The sequence below is a fragment of the Xiphophorus couchianus genome, chromosome 23 (assembly GCF_001444195.1).
Source record: "Xiphophorus couchianus chromosome 23, X_couchianus-1.0, whole genome shotgun sequence".
NCBI classification, from domain to species: domain Eukaryota; kingdom Metazoa; phylum Chordata; class Actinopteri; order Cyprinodontiformes; family Poeciliidae; genus Xiphophorus; species Xiphophorus couchianus.
Window position 1 is genome coordinate 4,121,490 of NC_040250.1, and position 14,416 is coordinate 4,135,905.

Consider the following 14,416-nt stretch of genomic DNA (forward strand, 5'->3'; position numbering starts at 1 on the left):
TCTCAAATTATGGCAGACAGGAACTAGTTCTCGTTAAAATGGTTCAGAATCTTCTAGAGGTTTGATGCAGTTTCTTTGAGTTGTTGCAAGTAGAGCTGAAGATGTTAATCAAAAGTGACAATTTTTGATAGTGGGATTGGTCAGATTTTCTCTCACTACTCTCCAAACAGTCAGATCTGCACAAAACGTATATTTGCAAATATTGATAACATGTTCATGTATTTCTTCTTACTGAGGTGTCATTTTTTAAGTAATATGTTTGCTATTATGGAAGTTATATTAATTTTATCCACTTATTAGGGGATATGAATTTATATCCACTAAGTACATAATAAATAAATAAAAAAATGTACTGTGATATAAAACAAACAGCATCATCATAAAACAATGTAAAACACAATAAATGTATAAAATACTATTGTTTATTAGTTTACTGTCCCAACAATGAGTAACAGATGTTGATGTGATATAGAAGGTCAGCATAGTGAGAGGGTGAAATTCACTACCAAGTCATGGACAGTAGTATTGTTTAATATACACAAAAACACTAAAGATTGATGATTAAATCACTACATTCAATGTTTATTTAAGAGTGATTTAGTGGAATCACAAAGCCTAAATAGTTACATTTTTGACCACATCCCAACACTTACAATCATTTATAAATATAAAATCAATAAAATAAATACATTTATTGACATGTTAATTCACTTGAACGCAGACATTAGGGACACGTTGGACACCTGTTCACATTATTTATCCCAATGGATCAATGATTCCCCACTGCTGACTTGGCCTGCATCATCCTGTGCATGCAGTGCTGCTGGCTACTGATGGTAACAGCGATAGCTTTAACATATATGGATGCCAGGATGGGGGGTCTTAGAACAACATCCTGACCCTCACAAAAACTTTCTGAGAACAAGAGAAAGGCCTTTTGTTCCCGCCGATAGCATACTGGTACCTGTACTGAAGTGTGAAAGGAACGTGATCACATGAAGAGCTGCTCACTGGGCTGCTGGTGCTCAGGCCCTGATTTCTTCCCTTTGAAGCTTTGAGAACAAAAGCATTTTTCTGGCTGTTTTTTTGTTGTCTTCTTCCTTTATGTCTTTTATTGTGAATTCAGTGCAGATAACAGGACAGACGGGTCCTTATGGGTGGCATCACAAGACCAACCCTCACCATTCGCCTTGCGTCATTCTGTCACTGTTTCTATGTTTTGAGCATTAAATATTAAATATTTCAGTGTTTGCTTGATGTCTGGTATGTATTTTATAACAATTTTATAGCAAACTGAATACTTATTCACCAAGCATCCTTGTTTTGTAATTGGTTACTGCATTATGTTTTTATTGTGCAAAGCATTTTGAATTGGCTTGGTACTTAAATGTGCCGTACAAGTAAATTTGGCTTAATTTTACAAGGCCCAATTTGATCATTACGGTTCAATTAAAAATAAATACCTGCTCTTTTGGGTGTGCACCCCATCATCTATCTTAAAATTTTTTTGAAAAAAGTTGCAAATACTGAGCTGCGAAAAGGTCCACTGTATGTAAATATTTCTTTAGTCAAAACTCATCATATAAAAGCTATACGAGTTTAGACGTTTTTTCTGTCAAAGTTCCATCTTTTCTTCCATTATGTTGACTTCATGTAACAATTAAATTCCAGCTAAAAACTCAACCCAAGTTGCCTGAAATAACTTGGGTTGCTTCAACTGTCATGCAAGGTCTTCTCATTTTCATTGGTTAATTTGTTAAAATATCAGTATCACGCTGCACAGTGAATGTCCTTAACTCCGGGATTATGATCACAAGGTTGCATGAAGCCTAAACACAAAGCAAAATCTTAAGAATGTCAAGTTGATTACTGGTAGCCTTGGATGTAGGTGTGTGCAGATCTGTTTTTGTTTTTTTTATTAGATGTGAGACAGTCATAATAAGATGTACGAAGGCTCAGCCAGAATGATGGCAGCACACAGTGGATTCATGGTGAATATTTCTCTGTTTGTTAAGCCATTAAACTGTCAAGCCACAGCAGAGATAGCAGTGAAAGCCTCATAATTCAGCCTTTTGTGTTTGCTTCAAACTCAAATTTATCTCATCAGAAAGTTTACCTGCCTCTGCCTGTGTTGAGCAAGTCATGGACATGAGACGTATTCCTGTAAATTTCCAATATTGTTGTGACTTTAGCTTTGGGGAAGCTTTTTCTGGGTTTTTGGTGTTTTATACAGATACTTGAGTATAAACTACAAACTCCCCATTTTGCTTTCTCATCCCCATTTTTCCTTGTCGTATTTGCACACAAATGCTTCGGCACACTCACGAGGGGAGTGGAAGAGTAAGAAGTGAGGTATTATTGGCTGAGAGGGACATGTACATGCAGCTCCTGGTCTGAATAGCACTTCCTGGCGTGTGAAAGGCGAGCTGGGAGAGGGATGAAGGGAGTGAGAGGTGGAGGTGGTGGTGGGGGCAAACCTCCTCCTCTTCCTCTTTCCTCCTTTTGCTGAAAGCCTTGTTTGCCATTCTTGCAAGTGCTTCTGTGAAAAGGGAGTCAACGGGGGAGGGAAGGAGAGAGAGAGGGAGGAGTGGGAGCAGGGTGGTGTGACAATTAGAAAAGGAGGACCACATCCGTGTGCCAGGTGTTCCTTTTGTGCTTCTCACCTTGCACTCAGGCATGGAGAGTGAAACGGAGAAGACACGGAGGAAAGAATATTGGACATGGAAGGAGATAGCAAAGCAGGGGAAAAGGGCAGATAGTGTGGGGAAAGCAGGGAGTTGGAAAAGAGAAAGCCTCAGAAATTTCCATTCTTTCACAAAAATAATCTGCAGGAACGGAGCTGCTGCACACGAGGTGTGCAAGCTCAAGTGCGTGCGTGCATGTGCCAGCGTGCTCGCACATTTGTCTTGTTGAGGGTGTGTGCTCCCTCGTATTTATTCAGGTTCATGACTTTTATGCACGCTATTATGCTCCAGTGATAAAACGCTTTTCCACAGCCCATCAACAATGCCTTATCAAACGCCTGATCACAACCGGGTCTGCAAGAGCCTGCTTAACCTGAAAACCACACGATAGCTCCGCCCTTGTTAGGCCCTCAGATGCTCAGGAACCCCCAAGTCAAGCCTGCTTCAAAATGTATGTCTTACTGTAAAAGCTATTGCGAAAAAACAGGTCTTTCCCAAACAACTTAGCTACACTTTGAAGAACCTAAATACAGATAATGGTCACAAATTAGACCTGAGACCCTCATCTGAGAAAGTTTTGCCCAGGAGATGACTATCTCAGAGGACTTTTGCCCTCCGGATGGATTTTACTTGAAATTGCAAGCAGATGCCAAACAACGTGAAAGTTCTGCTTTTATTGTGATTGATGTTGTATAGTTCTGTTCTCACCAGCCAAAGTCTCGTAGCAGCGATGTTGTTTAGTTGCTCTAATAGTAAAAATGCTTTGTTGAAATTGGGGGTTTTGAAAGGCCTCCAAAACCCAACGGACTGGCTCTGGTTTTTGTCGACTGCATTCAGCCTGACAGCTTGACCTGAATCTCTACAGTTTACGGTGCTGCCAAAAAGTATTTGCTTCCTTACAGATCCTCCGCTTTTGTTTAAATGTTTAAGATCATCAAACAATTTTTATTATCAAAGATAATTTCAGTGAAAGACAATTTCATTTATTAAAAATAGAAAACTCTCCAAACCTACCTGCCCTCCTTGTTAATTCATAAATTAACTGTAGTTAATTTCAATTGTTTAAAAGCAGATGTTAATTTCACCACCCAGACCAAAGCCTGATGTCTACCCGATATGTTGAATAAGGATTTTTGTATTTTTTAAAATAGGACTTTTCTGGCAACATGAAGTAGGCTAAATGATCTGATAAAGCAACATACTATGACCTGATCTAACTAAATTTGAGAGCAAATAAGAAACAATGACATAGACATCTATCATTCTGGAAAGGCTTACAAAGTAATTCCTAAGACTCTGAGACATTGGGGGAGTTGCTGGTCTACATACTCTAATACTGCATCAATGATTCATCCAGGAGGTTGCAAAGGAACCCTGAACAATAACTAAACCACTGCATGCCTCACTTTACTCAGTTAAGGTCAGAGTTCATGATTCAGCAAGTAGGAAAGAGAAACTGGGCAAAAATGGCTTACATTTTAGAGCTCAATAGCCAGAACCACTACTGACCAATCAGAACACAGTGACACTTCTCTGTTTTGCTATAATCCCAAAAATGTATGGTAAAATGTTCCATGGACTGATGAAACAAAAGTGTACCTTATTGGAAGTTGTGTACCATGTTTGAAAAACAAATGAGATGATAAGCGTAGCGGAGGTAAAGTTATAGTCTTGATTTATTTAGCTACTTCAGGATCTGGACAGCTTGCTGTAATTAATGGAGCCACAAATTGTTCTCTCTTTCAAAAAAAGAAAAATGCCTAGTCATCAGTTCGTAACCTTGTGTGTATGCACCCTTGGGTTATGCAGCAGAACCTTGATCCAAAGCACAACATTAAGATGACCTAGTTAAATCTGGATATGTTTTATCCCTTCTACAATTACTAGATTGGTATGGGCAGCTGTTTTCCTTTATAAAATCAAATAGCAATTTTAAAACGTTTGTCACATATTACATTTTATGAAAAAGCAAAAACAGAGAAACTTAAGGTGGCGCAGCATTGAAAAATCCTCACCCAACAATATGTTTTGAACTTCCCTGAACCAGGTAACAAAGGGGCCAAATTTTCCCTCAATGACTGATGACTTTCTTTTCCCCGCCACTGGATTACAGTTGGATTATGTTCAGGTGAATTTCCAGCTCTTTGACCTTATTGGGAAAGAAGCAGAGACCTAGTGTTGGAAAGCTAGAGACTTTCAGTTTGTGGTTTGTTAGTTTTGAGATTAGGCATCTGACAGCATGCGAATAGACCAGTTTGTCTATCTTTAGAAACTGAAGGTTGTTGTTTTTTTGCCAAAGGGATCACTTAGATCCGGAACTGTTACACAACCACATAGGTAGTTTGCTTGTGGACTTGTTATGAAACAGAATAACACACTTGTGAGAAATGTTTTACTATATATCCTGTTTAATTACCTATTTTACACCAGACCAGACTGATGCTTGAATAAACACATAGCGTCTTTCTGCATGTCTCTTGTTTGCTGTTTTCATAACTCCTGGGTGTTATCTGTCATAAGACACTGTGTACTAAGAGTGTGAGTCATGAAAAATATTCATTGATGCCAAATTAACTTGCCAACATACTATTTTAAAGACCTATTTTGTTTCTGTTGCCATCAGAAATCTATGTATACATCATATTATCTTTAAGGATTATGAGACCAAATAAATATATAAGATCTTATTTAAGAATTGGATGCCGACTTTTACAGTGGATCACCTGATTTCGAAAGTTAAAGAATTTAAGTTGTTGCATAACGCTTTCTCCTTCAGGTAATAATAAAAAAGTGAAGAAATAAGGTCACTCGAGCCAGGTATATGTTGCAATTTTAAAGATGAAGTCTCGTTCTTAATCAGTGTGACTGAATTGGAAAATGTTCACAGCAACATTCACGAGTAGTTGTCTTGGAGAGCATGATTCAGTTACCGGCAGCTTACTGTAAGACAAATACAGAAATAGACTGGCGGGTGGTGTTGCATTTCATTTCTTGTGCCCAAGGTCAGGGAGACTGTAAAATAATATCCATTTGTAAAAGGAAGGATGCATGTCTCTGCAAACAGGGCGTTGCTGAGTCGACTGAATAAACAGGACTGTGTATAATGCAGTTAGTGCTTGGAGATCATACCCCTTCCTCATAATTCTCTGAAACGTCCTTACACCACGTTGCAATATTCCCACACAATCTGTAACTGCAGACAAAGTACACTGTTAGGGTTTCCAAGCTGGAAAGATGGAACAAGCATTATCTTGTTCCCCTTTTTTAGACTGAAGAACAAGAACACTGGAGGCTTTCACATTTGAAACCTTATTACTTTGCACAAGGGATGAGCCTTCTTTATATGTCTTACTCTGAAATTTGGTCTAATAACTTTATAATGTACAGTACATTGCAAGTACATACAGTACATAAGTATGTAATGGGGTGGGGGAGGAGGGCACCTGTGGGGGGAGAATAGGAGGGCGGAACCAGCAGGGGACTGAGCTCCAAGACGCAGCTTTGTGTAAATAGGTGGTCCTTTGTATAAGCAAGGTTTTTAGCCATCCCCGAATTGCTGCCATGTTAAGTCCAAGGATTTCTGAAACACTCACCAAAGAATTTAATTCAAATACCCCCCTCTTTGAACATTTCACTGAACGTTGTTAAATCAACATCTCAAAATGGAAAGTGTATGACTCCATATACCAAAATCAGTGTTGTCCAAAGTCTATCCTTAACACCTTTTTTTTAGTTCTTTCCCTGGTTCAACACATCGGAATCAAATGATTGTTCATCTGCAGGTCTCTGCAGAACTTTAACATCCTGACAAGGTAGTTGGATCATTTTAATTATCTGTGTTGGTGCTGACGTATTTACACCTGGCAGGACACCAGCCCCTGAGGACTGGAGCTGGACCCCCATGATCTAAACTGACAGAATAGGGAAGGAGAGCATTGCTCAGAAAATCATCTGTAGGTTTGATGATGTTTTGTTTTGTTGTTGTGGTCACAGCTGAACTGATGACTCAGGTTGAACTTCTTAGATTTAGTGCCAAATGTAACCAATACCTATGAATAACTTCCCTTGGCATCACACATGCATAACAGTAGTGGATTTACTTAAGCCACCCGTCTCACCTCAGGCCTTAATATAATCAGATGAGGTAGAATGAATAGTCTGATATTGTTCATTTCAAATGTTCTATTTCAGATCTTGAAGACTTTGTATGAAACAACTATAAAATTTCTGTTTCTGTTTGTCTGCTCATTGACCATATTTACTGGTTTGAGCAAACAATCAGATATTTGAGTCCAATACCTGATCCCCAGCATTGATTCATCATATTAGCTTTCAGTAAATAGAAGACATTGATAACTGTTGTGGCCATTGACGTCGAGATAAACCGTCTTATCGAATGTCCTTGCTCAGATTGAAGATGTAGAACCCACTGCAGTCCGGTGAACTTTAGGCGGAAGAGTGTTTTGTTGGTCATGGTGCTGTCCTGCTACTACGTATCCGTTTCCAGTCGCATCTGCAAATGACACTCACCTCTCCCCCCCCCCAGTCATGGTCGCCATGGAGACAGTCAGTCTGACCTGGAATGCCACTATTCAGACATACTGTGAGTCCTGTTCTTCTTTCCAAATAGCTGAAAGTATCAATTAAGGCAGTACCAGCCACCCCCACTTCTAAAGCCCACAGTCACATAACTCAGGCAATCGGAACTCAAGAGGACACCAATTTGACCAGATTCCACTTTCTCAAATTGCAGGAAAACACACTTAACTGATGGGCCCTCCCGACTTGAAAGAGGCCTTTGTTGTGTGCCTTGACCTCCACCCTTTACCCCACACTACACCCCTCACCTCTCTTCTCACCTTCCTCTGGCCTGTCTCCCCTCCGTGTCACATAACAAGCTTGAAGCACACCTTTTTTCCACCAGGCCAGCATGCTCTTAACAGGCAAGCCTTTGACAAACCTGGGGCCTCTCTGGGCATCTGAAGGCCCATTCTCCAGGGTCAGAGACAACAGGCGAAAGCATGTAAGTGATACCTGATGGCATGTAAGTAGATAATTTGATAGGTAGCCATACCTGTCAACACTACAGGACAACTGAACTGTATGACCCACATTAACCTGAGCAATACTAGGACTTTACTGGAAGAGTTTTTGCTGTAACATTGACGACGCAGAAACTTTTTTCCATTTTATTTCCTGCACATGGTGTAGATTGCATTCCTGGGGTTGTTGCCCTCATTTTCATGTCAGCCATTCACCAACATTCCCATGAAAGTGACAATGATGTTACCATGAAGTAAGGAAGTGGGTTTTTCTGTCAAATTGTCAGAAAATTGAATCCTGATTAGCATCATTCTCAGTTGATCAAAAAGACACTAATACAAGCAACAGAAAACATCTAATTGAAACCTTGTTCATATTTCTAGTAATGGCATGTTGTTGGGTTCATCTTCTTGCCATTGTTCCACAAAGATTCTCCCACCTGAGCTGTGTCTCTCTGCACCCTCTCTAGAGATGTTATTTGCCTCTTAGCTTAAAGGGGGCATTAATAATAATTAATAATAATTATTTCCCATAGCAAGTGATGAACTGAAGACAGTGAGGTTGTTTTGGGGACAGATTGGGCTCCTAAGTAGAGTTCCATGCATACGTTGGCCAAATCATTGGCCAACGCACCAATGATTTGGGACCTGTGCTCATTGTTGTGTCAACAGGACAATTTACAGTGCACAAACTTTATTGTTTTTAAGCAAGGTGTTGTGTCATAGAAAAAAAGTCTTGTGAGATCGGGTTGGCATTTCAAAATCTGACCACATGTTTGTATTTTGGAAGTCAGAAGCCACATGCCTCCATGGCATGCAGTTTTTTACATCACAAATCCATCATGACAAAATGTTTCCTAAAGAGAATTGTCAGCTTTGCCTTTTTATTTGCAAACTGTGGAACAGAAATAATTAATAAGTGTGAAATCCTTATATCTGCACCCAACAATTATTCGGCTGGCCTCTGTGTGTGTTTACCTGAGGTGAATCACAGTTGTGCTGTGAAACTGTGCCAGTACATCCAGAAACCTTTGAGGTGTGTGAATGCATGTGCACTTAGGGTTTGCTTTGGTTGTCAGCCTCTCCATCATCACTGGGAGACATTCCTCAACACACTGCAGAGGAAGCGCAGTATGTAATTTGTGCTGTCTGAAAGAATTATTCAGCTCGGCTCAGCTGCTTCAAGCTTGATGGAGGGTTCCTAAAAATGATCAGTGATTCAGGAAAAGAGGTCAGTGATCACCACATAAATCACCTCACCATGCCAACAGATTGCCCAGAAGCAGATGTGTCTTTGGCACTTGGCATAAGATTGCTCCACTGGATCAAAAAAACAACAAAAAAAATTTTGCCCAACCCTCAGACCATAAACATGTCCCTTCTCAGCCCCCACAACGAATTCAGCTGCAGCTCTGTGTACCGCCCTCCCTGCAGCCCTCCCTGGATCTCTGTGTTTCAACACATCCCTCTCTTGACTTCCTTCCTGCCCCACCCTTTGAATTTTAATACCTGCCTGTCATTTTTTTCTTCTCCACCTCCCCACCTCCTTCACAAGACCCTTGCTGTGCATCTAGTAATTACTAGAGCACAGAGAAAACCCTTTCATTTAAAGGATTGGCAATTATCTCAGTGGAACACAATAAAATGGCTTCCCCTTGAGAGGAAGGGGAAGTTTGAGCTGTGGTACGCCGCTGCATGTCAGCTGCCTTCTACTTGAAGTGGGAGCAGAGGTGGAGGTCCGGTAGGAGGTGTGTTTTTTCACCCCTGTCGCTTCTCGCGCAGATATTTGATAATCATAGAGGAGGCTGGGGTAACAACGTGGGTCTCGTGGCGGGACTTTATTGCTAAAGATTTGTTCCTCCTTGTTGTTAAGTCGTCACACTTAAAATATACGAACACAGCTCAGATTTAAAAAGGTCTAAATAGCTACCTCTAACCAGCTCTGATTTAGAGCTCTGGCCTCCTGTTCACCTCCAGGGGAATCTATAAAGTTGTTCAAACCATTGTAAATAACCCTTTTATGGCGCTGCAGGGAGAGTTTGATCCTCGCACCTCATTGGGACCAACACCGCTGTTAGCTAGATCAGTCGGTTTGGACGTTTTTCAGAGCGGCAGCAAACGATACTGTGACAAAGCACACAAAAATGTAAATGAGTTTAAAGTTGTAAAACGGACTGTTTGGAAGCGTGTGGAAAGGGGAGACTGTTGAGTTTGGCTGAGGGAGCCATCAGTAGTGTTTCAGTCTGTGTAAACGTAGAAAGTGTTTGACTTAGATCACTTAAGACGTGCAAAAAATGTGATATATTAACCAGATGTGATCAAATGAACAGTTTGAAGTAGTAGCGACCTTCATCGATCTGGCCTCCAGTTTATTATGCTTTCAGACAGGACTTGATTTGAATGGTCAGAAACAGGATTACACACACCTTTTCTCTGGCTCTAGTGTCTGTGTCATGCTGTAAAAAGTTATGGCACATACTGCAGTGGCACTAAAAATAATGCTGTAACTAACAGGCAGAAAAACATACATACATTTTTATAAGTTTTATACGGTATTTCCATGGTTCAGTCATTTTATGGCCAGTACCAGATCCGCATAATAAGCAGATAAAAATTGCAATGCAGTGAGGTCAAATTGGTTTTTAATTTATTTTCTCCAGAAATGCAGGATCTGAGTGCAACCAATTTAATTCAATATGCAGCTAACTGTTTATTTTCTGCTGTATTTGCACTGGGAAACCTCACATTTCATGTCTTTTCCTTTGTTTTGCCAGATTTTCTTTCCAGTTAGAGTCAAGGTGGAGGAGCCTTACTTTTGATTGGCTCTAATCCTTTAGTTTAGTTATTCCCTTCCTGAAGGGGCAGGTTGTGTACACTGGATTTCAGTGCTATGTTTCACAGAGTTGATCATCGCATGTCAATCATAGACTTGAAACGTTTGTCAATCAAAGGCCATGAGTGGTGTTTCTCAAGGTTGTATTGTTGGGCCTTGCTTATTCTAGATCTATGTTCTCTGACTGTGTATTTTCTTCAATACACAAGCACTTTTAGCATCCATATGTTATCTACACCAGCTTTTCTTTTCCAGAATGTGACACTTAAAATAGTGTTTTTGGTAATGAAGGGGTTTTGAATATTCAGTTTCAATCTATTTATTATGCCACTACACCTGATTGACGAATTTGAAATTTTGCTGTATAACAAGGCCTTTGAACGCTAGTGATTCTTCAACATCCTAACTTTTTTTTTTTATCATGGTTGACAATTTTAAAACTTGGACACAGTTAGATGTTCAATCAAGATTGAAAGCATGGATTTAAACTGGTTTTGGTTTTGATAAATACAGGCTAATATTAAGATTCTGGACCTCCACCCTGTCGAAGATATGTAGACTTTGGTTAAAATGGTCTGGGCAAAGACAGCAACCAATTTAAATTGGCTCTACCATTTCTGTGAAGAAGGGTTGTCAAATATCCAACTGGAAATCAGAAGATTGTTGATGGCTTCAAAATTAATTGTTTTTCTGCAACTACACATTTCACCAAATATCAGTAGGGGTGCATATACATATTTGTAATTTTGAACCAGTCAGAACTGTTGTTTTTGGAACCCATTGCAACTGATTATGATTTATCATTATTGAGATTAATGCCAGAAAGGAGTATATGTAAACTTTTGACCTGCACTGTGGACCTGAATGATAGATAATATGTTTTTATTTTCTTCTTCTCCTGCCACTTGTCTGCTCTCCATTAATGTTCTACTGGCTGACATATTTCTCCAAGCCAGAGTTCAACAGTATTTTGTCCTCCTATTGGCTGGTGTTAATTTCTTACTGTTGATCTAACTTTACGTTATCACCTCGTTCCGGCTTGCAACGGCCTTGTTGCCCCCACCTGTAATTTTTTAATTTTTTAAAATTTTTGTTGTGTTTTCTTGCGGCCATCTCGGAGGGAGGTAAAGTTTGGCTGGAACAGCTGGTTGCCTTGGCAGCGCTTTGTGCCACAGCAGCGGATTGGAACAGGAACTGGCCTATCCATATCAGTCTGCAGGCAGGAACTGGGCCATGCCTTGTGTTAGCAGATTATCTGATTTCCATTCAGACGACTCGGGTATCGGCCCCACTCCTCCATTCTCTGGAAAAGCGACCCCAGCCAGCCTCTCTCTGAAAGCCCCCAGAGCCCTCCTCTCTTCTCCCATTTCCTGTCTTAATTACGCACTCCTTTGTGCCGTTGTTTTTTTTCCCCCTCCCCTCCTCTACTGCCGCCTCCCCTTCTTCTTCTCTTGATCCGTCATCCCCTCCCTCCTTTCTGTCTGTCTCTCTCTCTCTCTCTCCTTTTTTTTTTTGAAGAGATGAGGACCAAGATTTTGAAGTTTGAGGGCTGTTGCAGGGACAGTCCTTAGCTCTCTCCCCCCACCGCCGCTACCGCCCACATCTCAGCTCTCCTTCTCCCTTCCATCGTCTCTCCACCTGAAAGGAAATACTGTGTTTTCGATGCATAAAAGGCTTGGCGCTGTCAGCAGGATGAATCCACCAGAGCCCATGGAAAACATACTCTGAGCCGCAGCTACAGTTTCTCTGTAAGGGAAGAGTCAGGGAAGAGGAGGAAGAAGGTGGATGGGTGAGTGAGGGAGGCAGCTGGAAGGGATTACTGTGCAGTTTCATAGGCAGCACAATTACAAACATACCAAGTGTTAACTTGGCTGTGTAGCACAACACCAGTGATGATGCTCAGACTGTGGAATTGGGACATGCCTCCTCATTTTTTTCCCCCATCTCTGGTGTTTCCATGCATGGGAGGGGACTGTTTGAAGTGGTGTTCACAGCTGTGCATAGTTACACACACCTCCACAGATCTCTCCACAGGTAAATTAAAGCCTTACGGTGAACAAAAAAAAAAAATCAACATGTAAAGTTGTTGTAAACACAATGAGCTTGTAAACCAAGACAGTTCCTCTCCTATGACAAAAAACTGGTTAGTCGCCATTCTGATCCAGATCCGGTTACCCAGCCGGGGCACTGAGGCGAGACCAAAAGAGGGTGACCTTGTCTATGGCGAAATCTGACACAGGTTTTCACATGCTGGATGGGGGATTTTTTATTTTTATTTTCCTTCCTTTCTCCCTCTTCCTCTGCTTTCTTATCTCCTGCAGTAGATGGCTAATTGGTCTGATGCTGGAGATTACATTTAGCGTGTAGCTCTTATTGTGTGCAGGGCAGTCATACGTAAAAGTACATTTGGTTCAACTATAACCAAAATTTTAAAAGAAAACACTTTAGTTCATTGTTGGGAGCCACAAAATGTTGGGCACAGCTGCTGTGGACAAATAAAAGTAAATGTTGGTGTTTTGATCCCTATGCCACAGAGTTACCAAGTTAACCCACTGATGCTATGCATTTGATCTATGGTCTAATTTATTCATAGACAGATAGTGACAAGTACAAAGACAGCAGAATCACCAGATGACTCTCCAGTGTCCATTTAAAATACGAATAATCAGCAGACTAGGGTGCAAATTGTACGATTTGTACGATTAAAATACAAATTAATTTACAAAGGGGTGTTTGTGTTTGCATGTTTAATCATGATGCAAGAAGCTGAAATCTCCAAGATAATACTTCATTTAAAAGGCTCTTGTATTCATCTTGTCCAGGGGTCCCAATAGCTGTGCAGGTGCTGCATTTACATCTACAGCTTAAAGACTAACACACTGTATATTTGGATAATTATGAAGCAGAATGATAAAGAATACGTTTTCACAAATAAGTCTGAAAAGTGTGCCATCTCTTTATTCCCCTTCTCCCCACCATGCCCTTTTCAAAATTGTGTTGGACCAACTTCCTGTGTCAAACAGAAAGTTGGACATAGGAAGGAAGTGTCCAACACGTCCTATTGGACCCAGGAAGTATCCAACTTTGCAAAATTGCCCCAACTTAGTCAGGATGAACATCAATTTACAGTCTTGCCATAGATTCACAATTCATTTTGATTTTGACTTTGATTAAGCCATTCTAACAAATGAATATGCTTTGATCTAAACCTTTATAGTTGCATTTTTGTATCCCTTATTCTCAACTCCATTGCTTAATGTGATGCCACATCTAGCAATAGAGTAGTACTATTCAAATAATTACTGAATAGTACTACGTACTACAGTATGTACAGAATTATACGCCTGTTGCTGTTCTATTTATAGAGCCACAAATGATAAAGATATCTGCCAAATGTAGTTTAAACCTGCACTTCCCCTAGATCTGAGGTATTCCTTTAGTCAAAGCATGTCTATTTTCTTAACATTTAAATTTGTCTTTTTTTTGCAATGTACAAAAAAATGTGGAGTTGCCTTCTTTAAGCCAGCTGACAGGCAATACACAGGAACAGGTGAAAGAGGGGCAACTTTGTGTTATTCTATGATTTATCTCCTAATGCTTGTACTTTGACACTATAACTGACTCATGCTTTTCTCTGTAGACCTATCTGTCTATCTGTTAAAAGTTTAGTTGTGTTTTTTTCCCCTGTTCCTTGTCTTGTGTTGCTCTAAGGACATGCTCCCATTATTAGTCTGAAGAGACACATGCTTCCTCTTTCTCACTCATGCTTGTATCATCCTAGGATGAGGGTAAACAAGCTAATGTTTACATTTCATGGAAGTGGAAACTGATCTGGCCGAGTTGCTTCTGTCACTCAG

General features: G+C 40.3%; 1 protein-coding gene across 2 annotated transcripts in view; it reads left to right on the forward strand.

Annotated features, from left to right (window-relative positions):
* The window catches only part of afg2a (AAA ATPase AFG2A), a 114,126-nt gene that overhangs the window by 66,233 nt on the left and 33,477 nt on the right, over window positions 1-14,416 (forward strand). The gene's annotated exons all lie outside the window — the stretch shown is intronic.